General features: G+C 37.6%; 1 protein-coding gene across 1 annotated transcript in view; it reads right to left on the bottom strand.

Annotated features, from left to right (window-relative positions):
* The window catches only part of LOC122400660 (kinase D-interacting substrate of 220 kDa), a 187,134-nt gene extending 166,856 nt beyond the window's left edge, over positions 1-20,278 (bottom strand). The window contains exons 1-2 of the mRNA XM_043402226.1: positions 20,090-20,278; positions 19,598-19,668 (exon numbers count right to left, since the gene is read on the bottom strand). The gene's annotated coding sequence lies outside the window, so the exon portion shown is untranslated. The remainder of the gene's footprint in view (positions 1-19,597; positions 19,669-20,089) is intronic.
* Between the last annotated feature and the right edge of the window lie 639 nt (positions 20,279-20,917).

Raw genomic sequence — 20,917 nt, forward strand, 5'->3', positions numbered from 1 at the left:
CAATTTTGTTTTTTTAAATGGAATGGTCCATTTTTTATGCTCGATTTCGACAGATTGGCGTATTCTGAGTATAAAGGTATTATAAAAATTTGTTCTAAAATTTACCATTTCTGAGATATTTGACTATTTTCATTTTATTTCTTTCATTATGGCATATCATAATCCTCATATTACTTTACGTCAGATTGAGCATGAATCTGTAGTCAGCAAAGTTAGTATACTACGAATTCTTGCTCGTCACAAATATCATTCTTACCATAGCCTTCACCAGAAATTGCGTGACATGGATTATGTAAATTGTATTAGATTTTGTGTATGGATTCAAGAGCAGCTGCAAATCAAACCAAATTTCTTCTCTTTAATACTATTTAGCGATACTTTTACCAGCATTGGCCGTATCAATTTACATAACACGCATTTACTGGTCAGTGCAAAATCCACACTGGCTACGAGAAATTGATCATCGTAGATGCTGGTAATCATAGGGCAACAAATAATTGGACCTTATTTCATTGATAGCACTTTTACTGGTTAAAAATATAATACGTCCTTAAGAAATACATTACCAAATTTATTAGAAAACGTACCACTCAGCATTCGTCAGACAATGTGGTATCAGTACGATGGATGTCCAAACCACTATGCTTAAATGGTGAAAAATACACTTGAAATATTCCCAAATCGATGGATAGGACGGGGAAGCACTATTTGCTGGCCAGCACGAAGGCCAGATTTTACATCCTTCGATTTTTTCTTGTATATGGAGATGCGCCAACAACTCCGGAAGATACGAACCAACGAATTATTGTAACATGTGCTACAATAGATGCTCCAACAATAAAACGTGTAATGGATGCAACAGGTCAGACTACAACGTTGCATTGCTGCAGATGACCGACATTTCGAACATATGTAGTAAGTTTTAGGATAAACATACTTTAGTATGTACACAGAATACGCCAATTTATCAAAATCAAGCATAAAATATTGAACATTCCATTTTAAAAAACAAAGTAGACCACTATATCTCTTTTACACCTTCACTTGCAAGAAAATCTTTTATATCATATTATGTACTGTCCTCCGCTCACTTGAAGTCCCGCGGAAGGAATGCGGAAGAAGTAGAAGGGGCACACGTATTCCCACGCACACATTGGTCTCTAGCTCGCTATTCGTCGCGGCAGTTACACACACATGTGGAATCTGCCTGAGAGCAAGGGAGCGAGACAGATAAATGGGCGGTCCGACTCCCCTTGCCCCTGTGCCGTCTCGCGGGACTTCAAGTCAGCGGACCACTGTACTTTCTTAAACCCTACAATTTCCATATTGTAACATACAGGGTGTTCGGCCAACCCTGGGAAAAATTTTAATGCAAGATTCTAGAGACCAAAATAAGCCGAAAATCAAGAATACCAATTTGTTGATTGAGGCTTTGTTAAAAAGTTATTAACGTTTAAAGTTCCGCGTGTAGAACTCACAAAAGTGAAAGGCTGTCAATACGTCAGTAAGTAGAGTTTCTCATGCTGAGTGAGAACCGCTATCGCATGCACGCAGCTGTTCGCAGATTGCCGTTCTACAGGCGGAAATTTAAACGTTAATAACTTTTTAACGAAGCCTCGATCAACAAATTTGTATTCTTGATTTTCGTCTTATTTTGGCCTCTAGAATCTCTCATTAAAATTTTCCCCAGGGTTGGCCGAACACCCTGTATAAGTAACATTTTTTCGTATTGTTTGAAATAATGAAGATATTTAAGTTGATAGAGTTCGTGAGACATAAGTACTGTACATCACGTTAACTGTCAAATCAAAACTGCAAAATTTTTTACGAGACTAAAACTTCGATTTTAGACAATTGTAAACTACATAACTTAAAATCTGTCTCAATACTTATTTTCGTAATCTCGGTAAAATTCATGAAACCTATTGTAGGGGACGAGTGTTTTCCGTCGTTTCGCATCGATCGTAAAGAACGGCTGAGTGATCTGAATGTGTCGACTCTAATTGAATGATTAAATGTATGAGTGCGTTGGCCATAGTGATGAAACGTTTGGAAATGTTTGGAAATGTTAAGAACATTCGGGAAAGATTACCGGATGTGGAACTGGTAAGGATTGAATTGCGTGAATGTGTCGACCCTGAACGATTGCATGATTGGATGTATGAATGTATGAAGTATGGTAACGAAACGTTGTTGCGAAACGACGGGAATGTTCTGGAAACTTCTCCGGATATGAAACCGGCGGATGTTCGGGACGGGAAAGGGTTAAAAGGACGCGTCGAGAAGGCAACGAGGTCTTTTGCCGGTCGATTCGACGACGAAACGATTGTACGTGACGGTGATTACGATTATAACGATTTGGTGAATATTATTTTGTAAGGATGGTCGAAAACGGGATAGGGCAGAAAGCGTATACAAAAATGCGAAGAGCTACTGAGGACGGTTATCTTTTATTTCAACTGCCCCTTGCCGCGGGCCTAGCTCGACTGACTCCTCTTTCCTCAATTTGGAAAAACGGGACCCACCGCTAGGGTGGGCCATGTGCAATCCGACTGAGCGCTTTCCCTAACCTTGGCGACTACGGGTCTCGCTCAGGCTAAGTGCCATAAACCAACGGTCAGGGAGGTCCTTGGTGCCGTACGCACTCTTGTGGCTTACAATTTGTTTGGTGTTTGTTCTGGTGTTAATAAAGTTCCTTGTTCCATGTTTTGTTAATTCGCGAGTTCTGACTAAGTGATTAAATTACAATTTTAATCCTACACTATTAACATTTATTTCCTCTAACAGTTCAACTTGAGAATTAATTGTTCTATTTCCAGTGTGAAAAGTCCTGTCACCCATACATGGATGACGTGGCAGTCAAAATAATATAATAAATTAAAACTAAACAGATTCCACTCTGTAAGTTTATGTTATAAAATAAAACACATACTTCGAGTTTCGAAAGTATCCCTATTTTTCCCCAAATTTTTATAATCGTTGATTGGTATTTTAAAAGCAGACATTCCCTAAACCGATAAATGTCATTTTTCTCTTACTAAATTACGAATTTTATCCTCGTCAGCCTATGAAGGAGAAACGACACGAACTTATGCGATGACCTAATCTAATATGTTATAAGGAGAAAAATATTCCGTGATTAAAAGAGGTTGGAAACATTGTTCGATCCTTTATTTACTTTCTAAAATACTTTCTCAGTTGTTTGATTGCAAATTCTAGTAAATGATCACTGTAATGTCGGTGTAAACGACGAAATCGAATGTCCTCAAGTGTCTACCTTGAAAAACGTATGACAAAGTAATTCTCTTCGTGTATTTCTACACCCGATATTCTTTCAGGTTTCCAATTATATCAAGGAATAAACAAAGCGATTCTATCGAATCGTCCACGCGTTCTATCAAATCTTCTTCGTACAATTGCTTTTATATCGCCATTGCAGTCGAGAGAATAGTCATTTAAGTCATTCAAGAAAAAAGACATTTTAATGCAATGTTTCTCAAATTTCACTTTATCAAGGATTTCTAAATGAAAATAAATTTTTGGCAAACCCTCTACAGTAAAATCAAATTCTTACTTCTTTTAAATATAATTTAAAAGTATTAACAAAAGGCATATTTGTTTTAAAAATTTTTATTCGCATTCAAAATCCAATCGTTTCTTCACTCGGTTTGATATCGTTGATAAAATTGTTTAGAGTAAATTATTGAACTTTCGAGGGCATCACAAACTATACTTATCGCCTTTAATAAAATATATTTAAGTTATAACATTATTCGACGTTTCGTTCTTTATTTTAGAGATTTCTTCAGCAACTTTTGTTCAATTTCAATAGATTCATATTTTTTAACTTAAACTTCATATTGCTTTGCTAAAACAATACATAGAAATAAATTATGAGAAAAAGTTATCGAAACCGCATGTGTTGTTTTAAAATATAGTTTGAATTATATAATAATACACCTCTTTGTTATTTAATAGTAATAAAAATGTCTTTAGCTCCTATGTTAAACTATGTTACTGCAAACAAAAGATCCAATAAAAATTACTTTTATCACTTTTCACAGATGCAGAATGAAAAACTGTGATCCGATAGTAATGTAAAATGTAATTTATTCAGATCTAATAAACCATACAGCGAAATTATAAAGGTAGCGAAGAAGAGATGTTTTATAAAACTGTTTCGATAGTAATACACAAGCACGGGAATTCCCCGTGACCGACTGGCGAGCATTCGTCACAGTGTCGACAAATTGAGGGGACGGTTGCTAAGTATGTATTGTTAATGGGATAGCAATAGGAGATGCACTGTGGTCGAAAGTATCGGCACATATAACGATAACGAGCAGAAGACTTTATTATATAAGGTGAAACACATAATGATCTGTTACGTTGTGTCTGGACGCGAACTCGCGACGATCTGATGAACGCATGGCACGGTGCTCGTCTTAAGAACGGTTCGATTTAACAATCGACGATCGCCCTAACCGAAAAGGGCGATTGCACGCCGTGTGCAAACCACGCCGTGTGCAACGCTGAACCGTTAACGGATTCCGTCTCGTGATATACCACGAACGGTTTCCTGTGACAACACTAAGCAATAAGTAAGGGTGGGGGTAATACTACTAATTGGATTGGTTCCCTCATTTATTTCAGGAATATTCAGTTCCAATTTCTTGCAATAATCGAGGTTCTACTGTATCATTTTGTACGCAAAATGACTTTTCGTAGAATTCACTGTACCTAGAATACCGAATAAGGTATTAAAATACCTGCTTAGTGGTATTATTATTTTAACACTAGAATTACCAACAATTATAGTGTATTTATTTGTACCAAAGAAATTAAAGCTAAATTAAAATTAAATAAAGTAAAGTAAATAAATTAAGTAATAAAACGTTATAAAAAAGTAGTAAAGAGCTTTACTTAGGGGTTCCCCTACGGTCGACCAGTACTTGTGGCGGCTAACGTCACAGGCGTAGCAAGCGCCATCTAGTTAAGTCCCTAGTTTTAGTTAGTTTCTAGTTAGTTTTAGTTAGTTTAAGGGGCCTTTCTACCTTGTGGGATTTAAAAAAACGAATTTTTTTACGTTTTCTTTTAGTATGTAGTCTCGAAAATATATCTACCAAATATTAAATTGAAATTCGGAAAACTAACGAAGTTATAGCCTGCTGAAATGTATCGCGCGCAGGTATAACAATTAGACGTGAAACTTTAAAGCTGTTTTTCTCAAAACTACATTTTTCGGTACTGCGTATGTGATAACGAAAAAACTATTCAAGATATCAACATGAAACTTATACAGTATCTTTAGAACTGATTTCCCTATAGCATGAACTAGGATAATTGCGATATATGCAATATTTTTTCTTTTATTAACAAAAAAGCAACCAAACATATGAAAAAATTCAGTATTTGTTCGTAAAATAGCTGCCATTTTGCCATTTTTTGTTTTTTTGTAAAGATCCTAGTTCGTGCTATAACCACACTCATCTACATTAAGGATATCGGTGGTTTTTGGATTTCGGATAACTTGTTCGCAAAATATCACATACGCAGTCGGGCACCGTTCGTAAAAACTATTGTTTTGTGGCGGCCAAGGCACCACATACGCCTTAGCCGTTCGAAGCCGCTACAATGTATGGTTGCACACGAGACGATGGTTGCACACGAGACGATGGTTGCACACGAGACGACCAGAGCCGCGTGAGCCGAAAAGCCGTTGTCGTCGTCTCTGACCGTCTTTTGTTTTTGAAGGCCTCTTGGTACGGTGGCGATGATCGTACCAGAGAGTCGAGCGTAACCCGCACCACGAGTCACGTCGTTGTACGACAGCAACAATAAAATTGTGCGGAACGGAACAGAGCGGAGTCATTATCTTCCCGATCCCACATTGGTGACCCCGACGTGATCTCGCCGCGCAAGTAAAGTTTTTTTTAAGAAAATTTGGACATTTTTTGTATACGGACAATATTAGTTAGTGTAGAGAAATAAGTGTATAGTGTTAAGGACATAAGAAAAGGACACGGTCTGACAAATAGTAAGCGCGGTGTGTGTGTGCGGTGAAACTATTTTTTTTTTTTGTGACTAAGACTGGTAAAATGACTGACCCTAACGTTAACGCAGGGACATCCGCGGGTGTGCCGTTGGCAGTTGATCGCGTCGCTGTACGGATACCCGAGTTTTGTCCGGGAGACCCGGAGATGTGGTTTTCAATGGTAGAGAGAAGTTTTGAGGTATCCAATGTAACGTCGGAGACCACGAAATTCGGGTACATTCTCGGCGCGTTAAGTGCGCGACACGCCGCGGAAGTAAGAGACATTATCATGAATCCCCCGGCCGCGGATCCGTACACGACGCTAAAAAATGAGTTCATTCGCCGGCTTAGTGCGTCGCAGGAACAGAAAACGCGGCGGTTATTGGAACACGAGGAAATCGGGGACAGAAAACCGTCCCAATTTCTTCGTCACCTGCGCGGATTGGCCGGTACGGCTTTTTCGGACGGTGTATTGCGGACGCTTTGGATGGGCCGACTACCTGCTAATATGCAGGTGATTTTAGCCACGCAGCGGGACACCCCGCTGGATAAGGTGGCAGAGTGGGCAGACGCTGTTGCGGATACGATGACACCGCGGGTACACGTCACGGAGGCCGCGATTACGGGCGTATCTACATCCTGCCAAATACCCCCGCCGGGCCCGAGCATCGAGGCCATGTTAAACATTAAGATGTCACAATTGGCTCTTTCCTTGAGGCAGGAAATTTCTGCCATCCGTGAATCCTTGGTGGACCAGGGGCAATCTTCCCGTCGCAGGTGGACCCACCGAAATCATCCAAACTCGCGCTACCGCAGACGATCTCTATCGCGATCGCGAGAGCGGCCCGCGGGAGGACAAATGGACCATCAAGGGAAATGCTGGTACCATTGGCGGTTCGGTCCGGCCGCGCAGAGGTGCGTTGCACCGTGCAATTGGAACGCCACGGATCAGGGAAACGACCTGGGGAGTCGTTGATGGCGGCCAGCGACACAAATCCAGCATCACGCCGCCTCTTCATCTTAGACAACAGCTCGAAGACGGAATTTTTAGTGGATACCGGGGCCGATTTGTGCGTTTTTCCGCGCCGCCTGCTAGGCGGATTGCGAGAAAGATCGGAGTACCAGCTGGCGGCGGCGAATGGGAGTGTAATTAACACCTACGGGACAGTGTCGTTAAACCTGCACCTCGGCCTACGACGGGATTTCGTGTGGCGATTCGTGGTTGCGGATGTTACAAAACCCATAATCGGGGTAGACTTTCTCGATCACTTCGATCTTATGGTGGACATCCGCAATCGTCGCCTCGTCGATCGGACCACGTCGTTAACGGTCCGCGGAACACGAGCCGAGGATGAAACGCCGTCGGTGAAGACAGTAGCAGGGACTACCGTTTACCACCAGCTCCTGATGCAGATGCCGGAACTTACACGGCCTAGCGGCACCCCGATGAGGACTACGCACCAAACGGTGCATTACATCGAGACAACCCCTGGACCACCCGTTTCCAGCAAGCCGCGGCGGCTTGCACCGGACCGGCTCAGGGCTGCCCAGAAGGAGTTCGACGCGATGGTGAAGATGGGCATCGCTTGTCCTTCGAAGAGCGCGTGGTCAGCACCCCTTCATATGGTTCCGAAGAAGGGCGAAGAAGCTTGGAGGCCTTGCGGTGACTATAGAGCGTTAAACGCACGGACAATTCCCGACCGATACCCCGTGCGTCACATTGAGGATTTTGCGCAACAACTGAGTGGCAAAAAGGTATTTTCCACAATAGATCTCGTCCGAGCTTATAATCAGATTCCGGTTGCGTCGGAAGACGTCGGAAAAACGGCCATTACAACGCCGTTCGGGCTTTTTGAATTCCCGTACATGTCGTTCGGGTTACGAAATGCCGCGCAAACATTTCAGCGCTTTATCGACGAAATTTTACGCGGTTTCGATTTTTGTTACGCGTATATAGACGACATTTTGGTCGCCTCAGAATCCCAAGCCGATCACCTGCGCCATTTAGAATTATTATTTAAACGATTAAAAGATTATGGCATTGTTGTTAATCCGAATAAATGCACGTTCGGACAGGAAGAAGTTAAATTTCTAGGCTATCGGGTAAATGAAAGCGGCACTCAACCTTTGCCCGGCAAGGTACAAGCCATAAAGTCATTTCCCCTTCCGAAAAACGCGAAGGATTTGAGGCAGTACTTGGGAATGCTTAATTTTTACCGCCGTTTTATCCCAGATGCCGCTCGCTTTCAAGCACCCTTGAACGACCTTTTAGCCGGCAATTTAAAGGGCAAGACCCCGATAGCCTGGACTTCGGAAGCGCGTCAGGCTTTCGAAAATACCAAAAATAGTTTAGCAAACGCAACCCTGCTTTCTCATCCTGCGGTCAACGCTCCATTGTCGGTTACCTGCGATGCGTCTGATTACACCGTAGGAGCTGTTTTACATCAGTGCGTCGGCAACGAACGACAACCATTAGCATTCTTTTCTAAGAAATTAGGATCTGCCGAAAAGAAGTATTCAGCTTACGACCGGGAACTACTTTCTATCTATTTAGCAATAAAACATTTCAAACATATGCTCGAAGGCAGACATTTCACGATTTTTACAGACCATAAACCCATAACTTTCGCTTTCAAACAGAAATTAGATAAATGCTCTCCTCGACAATTCCGATACCTAGATTACATTGCGCAATTCTCTACAGATATTCAACATATTTCCGGTAAAGACAACGTCGTTGCCGATGCACTGTCCAGAGTGGAAACGGTTAACCACTCGATTAATTTCGAAGAATTGGCAAAATCGCAAGCCCAGGATGAGGAGTTGCAGCGGTTGTTGAATAGCGAATCTAGCCTGCAATTACGCAAAGTCTCGTTGCCTGGCACGTCTTCCGAAATTTTTTGCGATATTTCGACTAAGAATGTAAGACCTTATGTCACCCCTCCTTTCCGACGTGCAGTTTTTAATATGTTACATGTATTATCACATCCAGGTATTAACGCGACGATCAAGCTCATAACGCAACGTTATGTTTGGCCGTCGATTAAAAGAGATGTTCGCACGTGGACACGTTGCTGTATACCGTGCCAAAGATCAAAAATTCCCCGTCATGTGACTGCACCATTGGCTACATTTGTTAAACCTTCTGCGCGATTCGAACACATTCATTTAGACATAGTAATTTTACCGGTGTCCGAAGGTTTCAGGTATTGTCTGACCTGTGTAGACAGATATACGCGGTGGCCGGAAGCCTTCCCCATGGTCGATCAGGAGGCCCAAACCGTAGCTCGAACCTTTTATGACGGTTGGGTAGCGCGGTTTGGTGCTCCCGTACGGATTACCACCGATCAGGGTAGGCAGTTCGAATCCAAATTATTTTTTGCGCTGAACAATTTAATTGGATCCACACGCCTTCGCACAACGGCGTATCACCCAGCGGCCAATGGGATGGTAGAGCGTTTTCACCGACAGCTCAAGTCGGCTATAAGGTGCCACGGATCCGACAAGTGGACAGAAATACTTCCGACGGTTCTACTCGGTATTCGTTCCGCCTGGAAAGAAGACCTCGGCGCTACCTCAGCGGAATTAGTTTATGGCGAGCCATTAAGATTACCGGGAGAGTTCTTGTCTTCGCATTCAGCGGAAGGCACAGAAAATGCTTCCGATTTTACTAATAGACTACGCAACCATTTTTCTAAATTGAGTCCCTCTAATGCATCACGCCATTCCGTTAATCGTACATTCGTTTTCAAAGATCTTAGCAGTTCAACACATGTTTTCATCCGAACAGATTCAGCCAAAACTATTTTACAACCCGCTTATGAAGGTCCATACGCCGTAGTGCGCCGAGGCGAAAAAACATTTACAATAAACATTAGAGGTAAGGAAATAAATATATCAATTGAAAGGCTAAAGCCTGCTTATATGCTAGCAGAAAACAGACCGGATCCCGTGAGCATAGAAAATCAGCCGGTCACACAAACAAACGTACCTGACAATGCGCCGGTTATACAGCAACGTGTTACGCGTTCAGGTAGACGCGTACGTTTTCCCGATCGATTTCAAATTACGCGGTAGTACTTAAGGCTTGCGCATTATTATAATAAGTATCATATACCATTTATTTTTTTCCATCACTTTTATGTACTTTCATGTATTTTTAGGTATTACGTATTATATATTAAACTCCATGTAAATTCCTTTTTTTTTCAACTCTGTTCAAATACTGTAATGTAAATCTTAGTTAGGATAACGTATTTTATATAATAGAGTAAATGGTAGTGGTAATGTAGTCGGTCAATTTTTCGTAATTGTGCCAATTACTGGCAGGGGGGTAGTGTGGCGGCCAAGGCACCACATACGCCTTAGCCGTTCGAAGCCGCTACAATGTATGGTTGCACACGAGACGATGGTTGCACACGAGACGATGGTTGCACACGAGACGACCAGAGCCGCGTGAGCCGAAAAGCCGTTGTCGTCGTCTCTGACCGTCTTTTGTTTTTGAAGGCCTCTTGGTACGGTGGCGATGATCGTACCAGAGAGTCGAGCGTAACCCGCACCACGAGTCACGTCGTTGTACGACAGCAACAATAAAATTGTGCGGAACGGAACAGAGCGGAGTCATTATCTTCCCGATCCCACAGTTTGTTGATCAACAATAACGACGTAATCAATAGATATTATGCGCTGCAAAAATTCGTAAAGATAGCTAAATATATAATAAATGCATCTACAAAACACGGAATTAATCGCTCTTTAATAGCCCGCAAAAAAAATCACAAAGAAATATGTATTTTTCGTGCCTACAAGGTAGAATGGCCCCTTAAGCAAGATCTAAGTCACTAGTTAGTAGTATTAGATTTAAGTTGGCGCACCCCCTTTTTCTTGGCCCAAGGATTTTTAGGGGCCAGTTCTGTTCGACGCCTACGCAAAGCTAGAAGTAAGAAAGCAGAAGTGTGCTTAAATAAAGTCTTTTTAATTCAGAATTGAACTTTATATCTGAAGACTCTCCCAACGCGAACCTATCCACCACAATACTCCAACGTAAAGCGCCATCGTGCGGCCATAAGCGTGCCACAAAAACGATGAAAATATTGTTGATAAAGTTATAAAAATATTCCCAGAAATTAAGTTCAGAATAATGCTCATACTAAACATCGAACTATCGAAAAATCTAGAAAATTAGAACCGCATTTTTCACCAAAGCCCTTTGGTTAATCTATTTCCTTAATATCACTTTTCTAGAAAAAAAATTGTGTTCATAAAGTGTACGTAGATACGTATACAAATTTTGAAAAAGATCTAGAAAAGCAAAGTATCATGAATAGTGTTTGAATTAGAACTTCATAAAGAAGCACCAATTTTTTAGTGCTCTAAATTATAAATCCATCTTAAAAAGAATAAATAATAAGCTCTTTTTCTTCTAAAATCTCGTCAATCAGCCTTATTATAATTAGTTATTACCCGGTAATTAATTCTCCGTCAACAATATTCCTGCACCCGTGTTGCTCTCATTTTATTACCAATCGATTAATCAATACTTATGAATGGTTTCTTTTCCTTAAAATATTTAATACAATTTTATTTCATTATTCAAAATAATTAGTAGATATCAAATATTTATTAATAAGAAATGTCATTCAACCGTAATGTGCTGATTTTAATCAAACTGTTAATATAGATAGAAGATTCAAAAATATTATACACTTTTTTAGAAATACCTACATATCCAATTAACACGTTGTCAGCCATTTTCCTTGTTTAGGGATATCCACGACATTTTTTTCAAATTATTGTTACGTACGCCGAACGTTTCGTCCCTCAAAATTTTCTTGTCACTTGCGTGCATTGGGAAATCGCCCTGCTACGTATCTAACCTTTGGAATGAGGGTCACTTCCGTCGAGATACAGTAGCCCGGTAATTAAGACAATTCGGAGAATACCGAATCCGGTAATTAACACAATTCGGAGAATACCGAATGCAGTAATTTCTAACGTACTTTTCAATCCGCCCCCACAGATTTTTGGGTATATAAACCCCGCGACTTCATTACTCTGGGGATCATAATCGTATCGTCACGTTTAGAGTCAACGTCACGTCTCTCGTTACGCGTCTACGATTTTGATAGTCAGTTATATCTAGTGAGATCGGGCTACAGTACCCTTTCGTATCAATATTAAACCATATAGAATCCGTGAACCGGCATAAATTCTATTACGGCCTTTTCTTTCAACCGACTTACCCCCGCATCGCCAGTGCGTCAACACCGAGCAACAACATTTTAGGTATTTATAATTATTCTTTGGACGCGACAAACATACACAGACCACTTGTATCTTTCTTGTTTGTTTTAAGAATATATCTAATTTCATTATTAAACCAGAGTTACTTATCCTCTCTAACCCATCATTATATAAAGCGATTATTGTTAGTTAAACGTTCCCACAATAATATAACCTTACCGCTCGGGTTATATTATATTTAATAATTGAAGTTACGAGGTCAATTAACACATCCTTAATCCAAATACAAATTCTTACAACCTAGTGGCTCCTCGATTACGCATCGAGTTCGTCCACGCAATCTAATACCATCCTAGCGGCTCCCTGCTTACGCACCAGGTTCGTCCGCATCCTACAGCTCCCTGATTTCGCATTGGGTTCGTCTGCGCCGTTATTAACCATCCTAGTGACTCCCCGATTACGCATCGGGTTCGTTCACGACATTACACCCTCCTACGGCTCCCTGGTTTCGCACCAGGTTCGTCCGTAAGTGACTCCATCCTAGAGGCTCCCTGATTTCGCATCAGGTTCGTCCTCGTTATCAACTATCCTAGCGGCTCCCCGATCTTGCATCGGGTTCGTCCGTGCACCTAATTAACAAATTGATACCATATTCCATACTCTCACTTGCACTCGCAGGCCACGCGCGCTGCACGGCCCTGGCTCGTAACATTATAACACAACAAATAAAAGTATTCAACAAGTTTAATCATGTGTTCGTTATTTTGTAATATTCCTAATATCAGTGACGTTATTCAAAATTTGTAAGTTTTAAAATTCATTTATCGTAAGGGTTTTAGAAACAAGTTCTCAGTTTGAAACGCCGATCACCAGTAATCATTATAGCAATTAACGTGTTAAATTTCCTAAATTCATTTTGAAAATAAAGAATAACGTTGAATATAAAAAGTGTTTGATTTTTGAGGAACAATAAAAGTTTTACTAAATTATAGTAAAACTGTTAATTATAGTAAAGTATGTTTGCAGTCTAAAAATTAGTCGAATTGAACAGATGTTTACAGTGGTCACTTTAAACTTACATGTTGCAAAATCATTTATAATGGAAAATACATAATACCTGTAAAATTGCAAATAACGATATTGTCATCGAGAATACTGTAAAAATATATCTTTTTTTGTATTATAATTTAAACAAATGTCAAGGTCACCTTTCGATATGGAAAACTGGCATGTTAATAGAGTTTAATACATTATAAAATTATTAAGTTTCTGTTTATGTGGAACACGTCTTCCAAAATTGGCATGTTACAATTGGATAATGTACCTTGCAAGTTTTGCTCAAGCACGTGCTTTATCGATATAGGAGAACGCAGATAAGGATAAGCACATACTTCAAAGCAAGGTTCCGACGTATCGACGGTCTATCTGCAAACTCGTCATTTAACCGATCGATAAAAGTATTCTCCTTGAATTTTTAGTTCTATTAACTACTTACGGCTGCAATTAATCGGTGACTGATCGCTATCAATTCGTACATTAAATTCCACAATGGCCTATCGATGCACTACAGCACTCTTATTAATATAAAAAAAAAGTATCGCGGTAACGAATTGATCAAATATATTAACGAATCTAAAATAGCAGTATGCGATGAACCCACGAATTTATTGCGAACTGAAAAAGTCAAGTCACACGCGATGTGCGTAGCACGTTCTTTTCAGATTTGGCACAGAGACTATCACGTGCATAACACGTTCTTTCAGCGCAAATGGTTAAAGTAGTTCAAGCTTTATTGAACTACCGCGCACCTAATTTCCTTTGTTTCAAATTACTTATGAATCGATACGACCTCATTAATCGTTACCGACTTTCTTCTAATTTTATTCTGTATTCGATATTCAGCTCGTATTCCGCGCTATATGTATGTGTATTCAATTTCAAACATGAAATGCTCAATGTTTGGTAGTCGAAACTCAGTATTTGGTACTCGATACTTAATGTTTGAATACTTAATATTTGATACGCAGTATTCGGTATTTGATAATCGGTACTTAAGTTTCATAACTCTGTATGTGATGTTGTTGACGTTGATGTTCGGTACTCGATACTCAACTTTCGAAACTTGATATTTAACATTCGGTACTCCGTATTCAACTTACGAAACTTGACACTTAACATGCGGTACACGGTACTCAATATACGATATGCTGCATTCGATTCTTCATATGCAATACTCAACATTCGGTACTCGAATTTCAATTTACAGCATTCAGTATTTAACATTTTATTTTCGTACTTAATATTCAATATACCTAACCCTCGATTTCATATTAAGCACTAAGGTTTCAGTTTAGCAAAATATTTAAAACAATATTTTCATTAATAAAATTCATAGCAATTTGAATGGTACGTTGTATTCTATACTTGTTACGCGGTCATCAGTTTTGATACGTGGTATTTAACATTTGATACTTAACACTCGATCTTCCGTACTTGTTATATGATATCTTATGTTCGATTCTCGGTATATGTATATGTAAATACAGGGCGTTACATTTAAATGCGAATGATGGAATATCTCATGAGGTATTGAAGGTATCAAAAAAATGTTCTTAAAAAAGTTGTTTTATTCAATGAGGCAAGTTATGTGGTATAAATAATTTTTGTATAGGGTGGAGTGGTGGGGGAGATTTCGAGGTCAAGCTAATTTTTTTTAAATGGAACCATATATTTTTTTGTTCACAATGTGATAGCATTTGTTGAGACAAATTCAACGACCTATAAACAAATCGATTTATCAGCACTTAGGCCTCTAAGTTTATACTTTCGTCTTCGAATAGTCACTTTAAAAAGTTTTTTAGTGTTTTTAATTATACTTAGAATATTCAGCGATGGTAGATATGTTGATGAATAAGGTACATACAACGTCATTAATTAATTTTTGTTATTAGAAACAAGTGATAAGTAAAAATTAAAAACAATCATTTATGACATCAGGAATAATTCATAATTTTTCATGTTAATTGTAGGATTGACATCTCTACAATCTTAAGAAAAAGCTCAAGCAAATAGTATAGCCACGCAGGATTCATTTTAACCAATAACTCACAATTCGCGTTGATCTGACTGCTTTGGTTCTCAATAATTATGGCTCTATAGCTATGAATGATGTCACGTAGTAGGTCGTTGAATTTGTCTGATAAAAACGCTATCATATTATTAACAAAAAAATACAGGCTGTTTGGCCACCCCTGGGAAAAATTTTAATGGGAAATTCTATAGGCCAAAATAAGACGAAAATCAAGAATATCAATTTCTTGTCTGAGGATTCGTTAAAAAGTTATTAACAATTCAATTCAAGAATTTCAAATTGTCCTGAAAAAATTATTTTCGGTTGCGGGAGTCAATTACAATCATTTTTGGTGAATACACATACCTCCGAAATTCTACTCACTTTTGAGAAAAAAAATCTAATTAGGTGCCTAAATTTTTCGACAAAAACAAAAAATTTCAAATCGTTCTGGAAAAATTATTTTCGGTTGCGGGGGTCAATTACGATCATTTTTGGTGAAAACACATACTCTCGAAATCCTGTGCATTTTCGAGACAAAAATTCAGTATGGGTGGAAACTTTAAACGTTAATAACTTTTTAACGAAACCTCCATCAACAAATTGGTATTCTTGATTTTCGTCGTATTATGGCCTGTAGAATACCCCACTAAAATTTTCCCCAGGGGTGGCCGAACATCCTGTATACATATGGTTCCATTTAAAAAAATTAGCTTGACCTTGAAATCTCCCCCACCGCTCCACCTATACAAAAATTATTTATACCACGTAATTTGCCCCTTTAAATAAAACAATTTTTGTAAGAATACTTTTTTCATACCTTCAATACCTCGAGATATTCCACCATTCACACTTAAACGTAACACCCTGTATATGTATACACGATTTCAATATAGCACGGTTAAAAATATGCAAAAAGATTTCATAATAATTATTTACATTAGCGGATATGTCGACCGTGACCTTGGCCTTGACATATATTGTACGAATGAAAGTACTGATTATTTTTCGAAACGTTTTAATCGACAGTCTTTAATGGTTTCTAGAGTTAATATCAAATAAACAAGTGAATACATAAGAAAGTGAAGATCTGAATTTATGAACTTATGTAAATCTAATTTTCATTAAATTGTTAAAGATACTACAAGGGAGGAATAAACAATTCCAAATATATTTTTTTAAATAAAATAAATATGTTTCAATTTCATTGAACCCATGTATATTTATAATACATCTCGATGCTGGTACGGATAGAACATGTTACGATTTAAAGATAGTACTTTAAATCTTGTGTTTACTGTTACAATGTGAATTAGGTTTAATTTTAAGTACAGACCTTTAAGAATATTTTCAAAACTTTCATTTTAAGTCCACAATAATTTTATTATTTTAGAAAGTGTAGTCATTTAAATTAAAATGAGGTTATATAACAAACATTTTAATCATTAATTGTTATTAATTTTTTGATTGACAATGGAAAACATAAATTAATGGAAGATATAAAATATATGAATCATTAGTTGTTATTAATTGTTTGATTGATAATTGAAGACGGCCGAAACTTTGTAAATTATTCATATACATATGTATGTATACTTAACTATCACATTTAGAAAACATTATTAATACAGTATGCTACATTAGAAGAATAAAAATTAGAACATTTAAGTATATTTTAATAATCATAGATTATTGATTATAACATTTGAAAAAATTAATTAGTACCCTCACCTCGCATAACACATTTCAAGGTCAAGGTCACCCACGAGGTTTCTTTTAATATGAAGAATTATTGATTTCGTATTAAGGAACAGTCTCAATTTAACAGAATATTTTGACACATATTCCCATTTATCAAATTTATAAGGAAATTAATGAAATAAAATATTAATTTGAACGACAGATTTCATTAAAATCGAAGAAGAATTTTTTCAAAGAAGAAACTGAAATTGAAAAAATTAATAACGAGAAGGTCACAGACAACCTTGAATTAAAAAAATGATACTCCATGAAATTTCGTTCATTAATGTCGTATTACATTTTTAAAAACTAATTTAAAAATATAATCTAAAATAATATAAAATAAAAATTATTTTATCCACAACAATTATACATAATAAATATAAAAGTAAGTAATTTTATATTAAAAAATAAAGAATGAAACCTTGAAATCGATCTTCTTCTTTTTCATGTAAATGTTTCTCTCGATTTATACAATTTAAAATCGCATGGAACTTTTACGCGGCCAATCTGTCGTAAACATATTTAGTATGCGGTACATATGTAGTATGTAATCAGTATTCAGTACCAGATATTCAAATTGCAAAGTGTACGCAGACCTTAATCAATCGTAGACTAACGTATATCCGTTTAACGAACTATCGGATATATTAAACTATCACGTGTTTCCGGTCCATGAGGATTTAAGATTCGAGGTAAACAATTTTTCCTAAAATAAGAGGTTTTTCTAAAAGAGGTAAAAGAAGTAAACCGCGAAAGCAAATGAAAGTAACGTTCCTCAATAAATAATTATTAAAAATATTAATCTTGAACTTAAAAAAAAAATTAAATTAATAATAATTAAAAGAATAACTAAATCATTTAATCTTATTAATGAATAAATAAGAACGAATTTACGGCTGTCGGATGTGAATTCGACGCGAAACTCGGTCACGCGGACGACGAATCATATCGTTTCGTTCAGTCGCGGGTTTCAAATACATAAATATAAAATAAGTAGGGCAGTTCGCTTTTCAGATAACGGCCGAGATGAATTAAGCTTGTACTACGGCGTTCGGTGCCAAGTCACGATTGCAGTTTCACGTTTCACGCGGTTTTGTGAATCGACCGATCGCAACATTCGAAATATCATTCTCCAAATAGACGCAACACGCGTCTATTCTACCGAGCCGCCACAGAATATTAATCTTAGTCAATGAAACGTCCAGCAAAACTTTCCGCCAAAGTTGGCGGGCTCGGAAATATTTTAGGTTAGTAATGCCGCGAAAATATCATTTCGACGTTTATTACGGGTCGATCGTGTCACGTTTATTTGCGACAAATTTCTATAGAATTCTGTTCAAATTTTGCTTAACGATCGCTGATTTCGATTAACGTTTGTCGCGCAACAATTGCAGCGTGGCACGATATAACACGGAACATACACATGCATCACCATATTCGTTACAAATAGCTTTAAAGTTTATTTACCCAATTCGAGTCCGATTCGAACGTCAACCACATCCTCGGGTCTGGCAGCCATGAGTTCATGTTGTTCAACGACACGCAAAATAACAAACATTTAACACAAAATATACTCGACACCACTCGTTGCGCGTATTCATGGGAAACGAACGTTACCACGAACGAAAGATTCGTCCGTTGCTGACCGAAGGGGTTACGTTCGGTTATGTTTACATGAGAATGCGACCAATTCGATCTTTCGATACGCTTCTGCCTGCCTATTCGAGACTTAATCGATCCATTACAGTAAATTATAATATATACCGAGTGTCCTCAATAAGCTTTGACTTTTGCACGCATACTTGTTCGTCTTTAAAACCTACTTGTAGCTTCGTTCATAAGCAAATCTATTGCTGGTCAAACATTTCTCATAACTGGCTATGGGGGTCTGATGTTTTCAGAAATGAATTCTCAAAAAAAATCAATTATTTTAGCTTGAAGGCCTTTTTAAACGAGACATGCAATGTCATTTCTGAACACGTGTTCATACATTTTCTGTCTTAGTCTTTTTAGTTTGCTATTATAAAGATGAAAAACGCGTGAGTTATGACTAAAAAATTATTCCTAATCAGTCAGAAAGACCGTCTGAAAAACCCTAAGAATAATATTTTTTTAAACAATTCGATCGAGAACTTTGAAACTAATACCTGCAATACTATAATTGGTATATTTAATAAATATTCATATTCATAATTTGTCTAATTAATAAATATTCATATTCATTTTAATTTACAATTTAAATTTTTTTAAATTTTATTAAAAAAGAGGATGAACAGCTGATTCAATTAGTTCCCTTTTTGAAGATTTTATCACACAGTTATCTGAGGATACTTGATCTCGCTTTTAAGAGTTAATGAATGCATCGGATTTGCGTGTAGATAATATAAAGTTTTATACAGCGCATCGGCTGCAGATAAAACAATGCAACGATATCGTGGAACGCTAAATTATGCTTGTTAGTCGTTGTAAACGTTATCAACTTTCAAACGGTTTTGATTCGAACTTACCAGTTAAACAAAAAATCGATTCCTCTGGAAGTCCGTCGTCGTCATGTATAATAAAATCGTAGTTCTTCTGCCTAAAACCAAAAGATAACCACGTAAAAGATCGAGAACATTAAACACGAACCAATAATAAAAATTCAATCTAAAATAAAACATTTATTTCTTGGAAAGGCTAACAGCGTAAAAGTCACTATTTCCGTAAAATAAATATAACTTCAAATAAATAATGAAATTATTTCACTACAAATACGATGCAAACAAAAGAACGAACTGTTTATTTAAATCGAAAACAAATTAAAGAAATACCGACAGATAATTTGAAGTTTTGTGATAAATGAGGATTAAATATAAAAGTCTATTGTATTTTATCGTTACTGGTTGATGTTTTGTAAATAAATACAACGATTCTCTCTAAAGGGATTCGATTTCTTTGTTGCGATCTTCGATTATACAGAATTCGTGGAAAGGCTTTTGTCGTACAAATTCTAACCTCACCTGAGAGAGTACGATAATTTCAAAGATATCTAGTCCTGTTACTCGATAACACGAACAGCACGAGCGCGAATTAGTTGCACCATTTTCCGTTTAATCGCGAATCACATCGTGCTCGCTGCGCGACTTAGAACATACGCGGAATCACACGATAAAATCGAAACACAAAAATGTATCTCGCTTTCTTTTGCCCGTTGCACGAAGCGTCATCCACTAGTTGGCGCTACAGGGCTGAACAGCTGATTTCTCATGCACGTACACCATGTGCCAATGCCAAGCGCAAACCTTCGTAACACAGGTCACGATGATACGTAGTATTTCAAACTTCTCCAACTTGGCTTAAAAAATACATTTATAATATTGATCGATTTGTTGTAAAAATGAGTACGTATCGCTATAGCAGGCTACGAGATTTTTGGAATAAATTGATTAAATGATGATACGTTCTCTTTTTATTATATTAAACATTTTTCTCATTTTTATGACCAAGGCATGCCGTTTGCACTTTAGCTGTCATAGGGGCGCCAGTGAAGCTAAACGTATACATATATCTGTCACTTTCTAAATATATACCCTTTTTTGTTTAAAAATCTTCCAGTATCATTCTGAGTTCCTATTAATACTGAAGCAACTCTAATAGGATTTCATAACTAAAGTTAGTAAACCATGGATTTATGTAGTACATATATATATATATATAATATTACTTTAATCAATTGTTTGCTTTTCCTGTAAAGATCTCTACCTTCATTCTGTATTTTGATTACCACCAGACCAACTATAATAAGAATGCATAATGTGAATTAGTAAACTAATTATTCTTATTCGTTT

Source organism: Colletes gigas, unplaced genomic scaffold (genome assembly GCF_013123115.1).
Source record: "Colletes gigas isolate AHSC1104 unplaced genomic scaffold, ASM1312311v1 Colletes_gigas_Sc00019, whole genome shotgun sequence".
Taxonomy (NCBI): domain Eukaryota; kingdom Metazoa; phylum Arthropoda; class Insecta; order Hymenoptera; family Colletidae; genus Colletes; species Colletes gigas.